Consider the following 10191-nt stretch of genomic DNA (forward strand, 5'->3'; position numbering starts at 1 on the left):
GGACGACGAGTGCATAAAATTAGATGAGGGGAAGATTTGGAAAATAAAAGAATTTTTCGTGCCACTATATAAAATTTTCGCTCGCGCTTCGCGCTCGCATTGCCTGTTTAGATTTCTTGTTCAATATGGAGCTCAAATATTAAGTTTGGAAGTCAATATACAAAACATATTTCACCTCGGAAATCGAACTTTCATTATTTTGTGTGATTTACAAATTGATTTATCAGGTACCTATTATTTTCGTGTATTCCATAAAGTTTTCAAAATACCCCTTTTCAGGTCAAGACGTATCAGCTAGCGCTGCACGCTGGCATTTTGATTGGCGAGTTATGTACATGTATGCTTAAATATTGATTATACAACAAACTACTTAAAATTCCCTTTTCATGACAGTTTATCACAAATTTTAGCTCGCGATTTGCGCTCGCATTAATGGTTAAATATATATTAACTGATGCATCCTATTCATAATTACAAAAGTGAAATGTCCAGTTTTTATACCATAATATCATCAGATTTCGCGCCCTCATTAGGCATTAATAAACATGATATTAATTTAATAATTAAATTTTTGTTCCATCCCTTTTGTTTCATCTCGCGCTTAGCAAGAGGAATAGGAAGATATTCATCATTTTCATGACATGTCGTAAGGATGTCCCGGTCCTATGTCAAAACTTGAAAGTAATAATAATGACAATTTTAGCTCTTTTTTTTTAAGTGCGATCCATATCCACCTTACAGTTTTCCTACAAAGTGCTTGAAATATAAAGCTGTAATTTATTTTTTTTTCAGATCGGAATATCAAAGTTTCATGGTTTTCATGATTAAAGATGTATTTAGAATGCCTAGATTCTAGGTCTAAATATGAAACGCGCGCGCATGTTTATTCAAACACTCAACTTGTTCTCTATTTAAATCATTATCCAGTTTCAGATCACAATATCACAATTTTTCTGCTCGCATTTTGTGCTCGCATTATTAATGTAGGAAGACCCCCTATTACTCATCCTTTTCATGATTTACAAAACATTGATTTTGATTGATTTATTTAAACACGGTAAAAAGCCCTCGATCAGCCTATGGCTGTTTACAAAACATGAACAGAGTGGCCCATTTTTAGGTCTAAATCTAGATTATTTTTCTGCTCGCGCTTTGCGCTCGCATCAATTGTTGAATTATATACTATCCTGTTCACGATTACAAAAATTGATTAAAATTTTCCATTCTTTCTTTAGATATTTTCAAAAATTTTCAGCTCGCGCTTCGCGCTCGCATTTTTTCATTGTTGAAATATGTAACGCCTTCATGGCTAAGTGCAAGCAGTCCTTAACAGGTACCTTTTCAACAGGTACCACTTCAAAACGTATATAAAAATTTTCTGCTCGCGCTTTGCTCTCGCATTATTAATACTCATCCTTTTCATGATTTACAAAACATGAATATGTCCTTTTCAGTAAATATTACTAAATCTCGAAATTTTTCGCTCGCGCTTCGCGCTCGCATCAATTGTCTACTTATATACCTATTCTGCTTGAGTTACAAAAAGTGCTTAGAATTTCCATTCTTAAGGTGAAAATGTTTTTTAAAAAATCAGCTCGCGCTTCGCGTTCGCATTATTTGATTGTTAAATGCTAACTGCGCGCAGTCTTTAACAGGTGGGTGTTTCATAAAGCTGTTCGTAAGTTAAGAGCGACTTTAAGAACGACTGGTAATCCTTTCTTGTGGTAAATAGTATATTGAATTTGCGATGGTTTAGCGCGTAAGAAGGGTTCATCAGTCGCTCTTAAAGTCGCTCTTAACTTACGAACAGCTTTATGAAACGGCACCCAGGTATCTTTTCCATCAGTTCATTTTTGCTCGCGCTTTGCGTTTGTAGTAATTATTAAGTTGCATACACATTTTTTTCAGGATAACAAACATTGCCCAGAATGTTCAAATTTTAGGAAAAAATACATAAAATTTCCCAAAATTTAGCTCGTGCTTTGCGCTCGCATCATAAGGATTATGACATTATATATGAATTTATAAGAATAAAGCTATAAGAAGTGACTAATGAGGACTACACCTTCAAAGAAAAAACACAAATCATCTTCGAGCTGCCGATCGCGGAAAATATGGCTGAAACAAATTCCCCCCCCCCCCCCTATTGGCGAAGGCTGGATCTGCCCCTGTGTCCCCCCTACCTTTTGGGAGAGATTTCCGCCCCTGCATACCGCCACGCAGAACGAAGTCAAGTCGTAAATGATTGAAAATGCAAGTCAAATCACAATTGAAATATAGCTGAGAGCTCTCTGTTGAAAATTGGAAGAACAACAGATTGTCCTAAGTTTTGGAACTGACGAAAAATTGCAAATAGGTCGTTTTTCCAGAGTGACAGAGTCCTCAGTGGGGAAGCGTTTCATGAAAGGACATTTTATCCGACAAGTCTTGTTTTATCCGACAGTTACCATAGTAACAGTGTCTCTCAGCCAATCAGAATCAAGGAAAGATGTCAGATCTGACAACTTGTCGGGAAAAAAATGTTGATGAAAATCTCCCCAGGACGAAACTGCTGTTTAGATTTACCAATTTTCAACAAAGACTTCTTGGTTGTCATCATGTACATTTTCTGCATCACGGTGTGAAAACTCCCTGAAAAGATAAAGGAATTAGACGGAAGGATGCTCCTCTGTATTGACCATTTTAATTTTGTAGTTTTACTTTTCTGTTTCCTGTCGAAACGGTAAAAACGAAAATCAGAAAAATATTGGCTATTTAATATATCATATTACAAAGATATATTTGTTTTTTTAATACGAATTTACAAATGGCCAAAGACATGGATTCTTTTTGCAGGGGCGTAACAGGGTTCGGCGGCCGGGGGGGGGGGCAAAAGTCAAAAATTTCCCGGTCACATCATGAAGTGAACAGGATTTTTCATGATTGTACGCGGGCAAAACTCATTAGCCTACTTCAACGCAGTGACGTAATAAACCAAACATTTTGAAAGGGCACAACATGGGAAATGTGGGGGAAATTTCTAAAACATCACGAGCGAGCGAAGCGAGCGAGAAATTCTTTGGCCTTATGAAAATGAAATTTTTATTATGTGATTAAAGGGACATGTCTAGACCTTGGCTAAGGACATTGGCAATGATTGGGCAGAATATACCTCTGCATTGAACCTCCATTCAGTAATTTTTTGCCCCGATTACGACCATTATTGCTTGAAATTTAACAAGCTATTATATAGACTGCATTAATATAAGCCGTCCCATCTATTACCGTTCTTTATTTTTAATCCCCGGCAGCCTGACCGTGTTCCTTTTCTTTTTTTTTCCCTCTTTTCACTTTTCTTCATTTTTCAAGCCATCTTTTCCTTAGCATTTACCTAAAAAAAACATTGAATCAGTAGTTAACACTTAATGTATTTAAGTAGAATTTACAATTTGTAATTATTTTTCGTTGTTTTTAAGTAGTTTCAACTTGTCTTTTAATTTACTTGATTTACTTGATTTATTTGGGTTCAATATACATTTAAGAAAATTCACGTATTGATAGCTTGCTTTGATTGAGTAAATCTAACTCAATTAGGCAAAGATGATTATTACTTATAAAATCATGTTGAATGTACTTATATTTTCAATTAACGCCATATTTAAATAATGCATGAATATTCATTAGAGCAAGTAAATGTTTTTTTTTTTTAATAACTGTCATTTCTATTTGTGTTTGAAATTGTTTTGGATAAGGGTGTGCTAACTATTGTATTCTTTTGTTGAATAAAAGAAAAGGCAACATTAAATAGTCATTTAGCAGAAAATTATTCTCACTGTTTTATTTGTAAGAATGAAACGATCGCGTATAAATATCAATGTCAGTACCTATACATGTACAGGTAAGTGACAATTCGCAAAGTCTAATATTTGGATAAAACATGTATAAAATGAAAATGATGCCACCAAAAGTGGGACGATGGGGGAGCGGACTTTCGAATCACGAAAGTCCATCCACTCCCCCATTTGATATTTTCAAATATTTTAGTGATTGTTTTACTTAATTGAATTAAGTTATTGTAACTAAATCTTTTGAGTAAAATGGAAGCAAAGAAAATAAGTAAATTTTACTTAAAACTGCCAAAGTCATAAATACTTGAAAAAATTAAAGCAATTTTTTTGCCACAATTTTATTAAGTAATTTCTACTAATTTTTTTTTACAGTGTACCTCATCCCCTTTTTTATTTGCATATTTTCTTTGCTGCTCCTTCCATAAATTACTGTTCCACACTTCCACTTTGCCATCTCCTAATTTATATCCCCTTTCTCATCCATTTATCAGTATTTCGGGATGATCTTTTTTCTTAATACTCACATTCAAATTCATTTTATGCAATAGAGTAAAAATAACAATGACAGTTGTACGATTTAGACAAAAAATAACAAGAAAAACTTAAAGTAATGAATGGGATGTGAGGGAGTAACAAAAAGCCATTGGCCTATCTCGGCTACTCCCTTTTTACATTTATTTTCTTCCTTTTTCCTCTTCCCTTCCGTTTTACCTTTCTTCTCTTTATGTTCTTTATTTCACTTTTCTTTTCCCTTTCCCTCCCCTTCCTCTTATTTCTTCCTTTTTTCTCTGTTTTTTCTTTCATCCTTTTCCCTTTTCCCGTTGAGCTCCGCCAGGCGCCAGTGGGGGGGGGGGGGGGCAAACTGCCCCCTACCCATGTGCCTAACCCTATATAGCCTGCGCCTCGGACTTTTTGGAAGAATTAACGATATGAAAATATATGGGGAGTTATAGGCCTGGGGTGCATAAAGCCCGTCCCCTTCTGATTTCGGCCACTATACGCGACCGCGCGCTGCCATTCATTTATATCTGTTATTTTTTTTCTCAAAAATGGTTGCTTCGCATTCTAATCAGTAAATTTCCATCTTGAAAATTGAAATTGAAAGTTATGGGGTATAAGTCTTTCAGTCTATAAAAAAAAGCTCAGGATGTACATTTCGTTGAGTTGGCACAGAAAAGGAGATGACGGATCATCACGGATGCACCGAATATCACCATCATTCATCATGGTGATCTTGCTGCATGTGCCTCAATTTGGCGCTCTTTTCCCAATTTCAAGTACACTCTTTAAGGCAACCGCACATTACAACTGGTCAACTTGGAAGAAATCGTCAGAACATGTAACATCCGATATAATTCTAAAAGTTCTGAACCATAGGCCAATGGCTCTCGCACTTCTCCCTATGAGCATACATCGAATTATAATTGTATGACGTCATAGCAATCCTAATTACCTTATTATCGATTTGATTGTATGAAAATATGCAAAATGTGCTGTTGGACATGTTGGGTGGACCAGTTGAAGGCCTGAAAATGTTTAAACTTAATAAATACCAATATCTTTATTTAATATTTTGGAATGATCAAATAAGGGGAGACTCGACATGATGCTCTGGAACCGACAGACCGTCACCAGGCGCAGATCCACTATAGTCAGACTTTTCACGTTGTGTGAAAAAAATTACAAGCAAAAAAAAATCTTTCATTTTTAGGGGTGCGCAATAAATGAAGAGTAATGTTAGATCATGAATCATCCTGGCTAGAAGGATCCATAGTTAGATTTGCTCAGGGCATGGAGTTAGAGCCAACGGACGTCTTGGTCCTTACACCACTTGGCCACTGCATCTCCAATGAACTCGAAGTTATCACTGATTTGCATGACTACAGTGGCGTAATGAGTAAAAAAAAGGGGGCCCAAAATGTGTATGGCGCGAAATTTCTAAAATGCTGCGGGCGAGCGAGCAATAATTTTGACCTTTTTAATACTTTTCCTCTCCTTTTCATTCTTTTTTCACCTTTTTTATTTGTTGGGATTTTTTTTATCCATGCCCCCCCCCATCTCTACGCCAGTGCTGCATGGAGAGAAATATCCACAAAGTTCAGCGGGACATCCAAGGGTGGCGTCAGGATATTTGTGATGGGGGCGGGCAAGATGACATTTTTTTTAACTATAGGGACATTATAGAAATCAACCGCGTAGCTAGGATTTAATTTTGGAGGGGGCGGTAAATGCACGCGAGTGCCAACACTTACAGAGCGCGCGACGCGCTCCCTAGGGGGTGGGTGCAGGGAGGGGGAGTTTCCCCCTCCCGCGCGAAGCTTTTGGTGTTTCATAAATTAAAATGAAAAGGAGCCGTCTCTTTAATTTGTCTCTAGTACCTATATCAGCTCAAATTCAGTTGACTATATTGTGATTTTTAACCTTGTTTTTAAAAAAGATTGTGAACGCACAAAAAGGAAGACAATGGAGGAAATTAAAATAATGATAACCCTGCGCGAAGCGCGGAAGCTAAAACGTTTTATCATTTTTTTGCCATGAAAAGGGTCCCGAGAAAACGGTATTCTCAAACATATTTAATACTTCCCTTGGAAAGATCAGATTTGATTACAAACAATTTAGCGACAGTGCATATCTTTAACTCGCAAAACAGAGGAGAATAAGTGTTTATACGGGGAGGAAGGTATTCCTCCCCGCGCAGAGCAACGAAACTCTGAAATTTCAAACGGCGGACGTTTCATCAAATGCAGATATCTCCAATACCCCATCGGCTCTAATTCAATTAATTTTCTAAGATTATTGAACTTCATTACAAGGAAAATAGTGGGCAAAAAGTTGAAACTTCTGTGATTTATTGAAATTATATAAAAAAAGGATGCCTAATTTCTTTGACTTATCCTGAAGCGCTTCATTTTCAAAATTACAAACTGAGGGCGCAAAACAGGACAGGAGATGAATGTGCAGGGAAATGACATGAAGTTTAATAGAATTTGATAAAAAAAATATTGTACTTTTTTATTCAATACGACACAAATTTTATACCTTCCTCTTTTTAAATTAGGAACCTGTTTGCCCCAAAATTATGGTTGTTTAGTAATGAGCTGAAAAGCGGGAGAAGTTGACTTTATGGAGGTGACGGCAGAAATTGATATAAAGATCCGACCCGACCAGAAGTTGTGCGATCATTAAAAAAAAGATAACTTCATATACTTCGGCCTAACCTTACTCCATGCCCTAATTTATACATTTGAACTTTAACTGGCAAGAAACACATATAGCTGAGGTGGAAAAACAGGGTTAGAGAAAGGGTGGGGGTAACAATGGAGATCTTCAATATTGTCATTTAACCGCGCGCAGCGCGGAAGCAAAATTCATATATAAATTTAGAGCAAGAGTGAAGGAGTTTCTCTTTTGATAAAAAAATAAAGAATAAAAAGAAAAAAAAAAACACAAAGCTACGTTTATTCCCTTTCCTCCCTTTCTTATTCCTTTTTTCCTCTCTTTTTTTTCCTTATTTTTTCTTTTTGGGGACTTTTTTTTGGGGGGGGGCGACCGCCCCCTGGCTACACGCCTGTCCCCTGCAAACTCGTCCACTTACCATAATGGTCTACCTTCATTAAGTCTCATGCCATTCCGTCCATTGTCTAACAACCATTTAGTCCAAAAACCATTTGGTCTAATCATCACTTCGTCTAATCACCAGTTGGTCTATAACCATTTCGTCTCATAACCAGTTGGTCTAATAGTCGTTTTATTTTCATTCATTTTGCCAAATTAACACTTATTCTAATTAGACCAAATGGTATATGGACAAATGGCTATCAGACCAACTGATTATTAGACGAAATGGTGAGTGGACGAAATAGCAATTAGACCCTGTGGATATTGAACGAACTGATGGGAGACCAAATGATAGCAGACGAGTTTGCAATTGGGCGAATTGGCATTGGACCAAATGAAAATAAATCGGTAAACCACTTCAAACACCTACGCCATCCATTTTTCCTCCTGATTTTTATTTCTAATCCTCGGTAGCGTGGCCTGGTTCTTCAAATCTCTCTTTCTTTTTCCTCATTTTTCAATTCAACCTTATTTTTCCCTAGTATTTTAGCTCTGTTTCATTCCATCAGTTCTACCTCATTTCCCGTTTCATTTTGCCATCTCTTAATTCATTTCCCCTTTCTCACTCATTCATTTAGTATCTCAGGGTGATTTGTTCTTTTTGATTGCGACCGTTATTGGATGAAATTATACGTCATCCATTTTTTTTCTTCCCGATCTTTATTTCTTAATCCTCGGCAGCCCGGCCTTATTCTTCCTTTTCCAAGTCTTTTCTTCCGTTTCACTTTTCTTCTCTTTTCCTTCCTTTCCCTTTTCTTCCCATTTTCTTTTTTCCGCTTTCCTCCTTTTCTTCCTATCCCTCCCCTTCTTTCTTTCTTTCTTTCTTTCTTTCTTTCTTTCGTTCTTTCTTTCTTTCTTTCTTTCTTTCTTTCTTTCTTTCTTTCTTTCTTTCTTTCTTTCTTTCTTTCTTTCTTTCTTTCTTTCTTTCTTTCTTTCTTTCTTTCTTTCTTTCTTTCTTTCTTTCTTTCTTTCTTTCTTTCTTTCTTTCTTTCTTTCTTTCTTTCTTTCTTTCTTTCTTTCTTTCTTTCTTTCTTTCTTTCTTTCTTTCTTTCTTTCTTTCTTTCTTTCTTTCTTTCTTCCTTCCTTCCTTCCTTCCTTCCTTCCTTCCTTCCATTCTTTCTTTCTCCCTTCTCCCTTTTCCCCCTTTTTTAATTTTCCCGGTGAGCTCGATCCGCCAGGGGAAGGGGGCAGACTGCCCCCTGCCCCCGCCAGTGTTACGCCAATGTTTACTCCCTTTCTATATTCAATCATGTCCCCTTTGACACTGAATCTCACTAAACTCTTTACCCTTTATAAAGATTTGGCTACTAAATTCAAAAACTTTGGCTGGCATCTCGACAAAAATTAACGATTGCTATTGCAGGTTTTAGACAAAAGAGGGCGCTTACCCACATAAAGCCCATAAGTACCTTTATTTTTTACAAATGTTTTTTTCATTTTTGGTGATTTTTTTTTAATACCAAGTTGTTGTTCCATAAAAAGTTTCCTAAATGTTGCAGATTGGTGATTGGTCTATCCTCCCCATCACTTGTATACTTTTAAAGTGCACTGGTCCAATCCCACATTTTATAATCTTTGTTCGTAACCATTTTGTAAAATTATTTTCATGGTGGAAAGGGAAGGTGGGAAATGGACGACGCAAAAGTCAGGGGCTGCAGAAAGGGGGGAGGGAGGGGGGGGGGGCTTCAGTCTCACCGTTTTGTCCCAAAGCTGAGTATAAAAACCTAAAAATGACAATTTGAATGTGATTTTCTGTTGTTGCTTTTTTGCATGGTCAGCCCCTCGCCCCCACCATCACACTCTCTCCGCTCTCCATTCTATTCATCTTTATGCCGGTTTATGTTTTCAACTTTCACCAGTATCCATATATTACACCAAATATATTTCCTCGCTCTTCGAGTTATGGTTGCTTTTTTATATAGTGAAATATTTATGCTTCCTTTTTATGACTAGTCCTACTCAAAGTGATTGCCCCTTTTAAAAGTATGAGTGTAAAACATTTCAAGTCCGTGCTTCCTAAAAACTGTCTTATTTTCTGGTCTGAAAAACCAAATAAAATCAGCTCGTGCTTCGAGCTCGCACCATCTAGTTTGTGATATACGTACTAAAATATGGTATTAGTGAATTCCTACAAACAAGCCTTAGAATGCCCCCCTTCAGATCTGAATTTCAAAAATGTTCAGCTCACACTTCGCACTCGCAATATTTGATTAGTGAGAGAGTCATGATGTTCATGATTAAAATGACTACAAAAAGTGCTTCATGCAAAAATTATATCACAACCGGCAAATGCTTGACGCTCGCGTTAGATGACTATGGTGAGATATGTATGCTCTCCACGAATTCCTAAAAGAGAGCTGGTCCTTTAAGTGTCAGTTTGGGGTCAATATGTACAAAAACTTCAGCTCGCACTCGCATTGTTTGATTAGTGAGACAGGTATTAGGCCTACATATCATAATTACAAAAAGTTGCTTAAATGTCCCTTTTTTAGGTCCTATAACAAAAAAAAAATAAGCTGGTGCTTCGCGCTCGCGTTATTTGATCAATGAGATACATATCTGTTTAATGGCACAGTCCTTAAAGTGTCTCTTATGTCATCTAGGCCTGGTCACTAGCGTACCTACGGGGGGGGGGGGGCAGGGGGACAGTCTGTCCCCCTGACGAGTCACAACCCATGCAAATGACGTATCCCTGCCCCCCTGACGAGCTTGAAAACCTATTTTGCCCCCCCCCCTGACGAGCTTG

The sequence above is a fragment of the Lytechinus pictus genome, chromosome 11 (genome assembly GCF_037042905.1).
Source record: "Lytechinus pictus isolate F3 Inbred chromosome 11, Lp3.0, whole genome shotgun sequence".
Classification (NCBI taxonomy): Eukaryota; Metazoa; Echinodermata; class Echinoidea; order Temnopleuroida; family Toxopneustidae; genus Lytechinus; species Lytechinus pictus.